The sequence below is a fragment of the Octopus bimaculoides genome, chromosome 25, assembly GCF_001194135.2.
Source record: "Octopus bimaculoides isolate UCB-OBI-ISO-001 chromosome 25, ASM119413v2, whole genome shotgun sequence".
Lineage (NCBI taxonomy): Eukaryota > Metazoa > Mollusca > Cephalopoda > Octopoda > Octopodidae > Octopus > Octopus bimaculoides.
In genome coordinates, this window is record NC_069005.1 from 18,401,570 (window position 1) to 18,402,554 (window position 985).

Below are 985 nucleotides of genomic sequence, written 5' to 3' on the forward strand. Positions count from 1 at the left end.
AGTCTCCCTCTTATCACTGCTATCACATGAATGCATTATGCAATAGGCCGACTTCGTCGATGAGGTCAATTCGCCTCCTCTTTGGCCGGGGAGACTGGCAGATTTCCTTTGTCTGATGCTATGGTGGAAGAGGTTGTGTGGGAGATGAAATTGATAAGAAACGAACACACTCTTTCGTTTTCGGCCAAGCCTTCATCGACTTTTTAAAGTTCCATTTAAAAAGAAAGGTGAGGATGAGAGGGAGTAGCCGCTGCCTCTACTCTACAAAATAAATTAACAAAAAAAAAATGGATGAATGTCACGAAGATGGACCGAATGAGTAGGCGTACACTAAGCTTGCACACTAGGCGTACTCTAAGGTTGCACCTAAGCTGGAGAGAAAATATGGGAGATTTATGGGACAGCTTTATGTTACCCGTTGGTTCGATAATGAGTCGTTCAGGATCGGTGGGTTTCTTTTGTTACTCCTGAGTGGTACTAATCCTATTGAATAATTTTGTACTTAGCCGCCATTCACAGCCTTATAACAAAGGAATTATTTTTATTGAAACAATATATGTGCGGCATTATTTATATAATTTCCGCTTGACTGAACTTTAGGTACATCAGTATATGTTCCACGTGGTGTTTTTATAAGAATATTTTCATGCTTATTGGTCTGTAATGAAAGATTTGGTGTTCGTAGCTGAAGAAATGAAATGATTCTGAAACGCATATATACGATCCGGTGTCGTCTTTCATACACAATCTTGTGTTTTCATGTACGTATAAGAGGAGAATTTTCTGCTGGGTCTCTCTGTGCAATTGAAGGTCTCCTCAAGTCCTACCGTACACGAGTGTGTTGAATATGACTTTACACGAATATATTTCATTCAACTCTACTTCATGAGACACGTTGTACATACATACATACGTACATACATTCATACATTTATACATACATACATGTATATATATATATATATATATATATATATATATATAT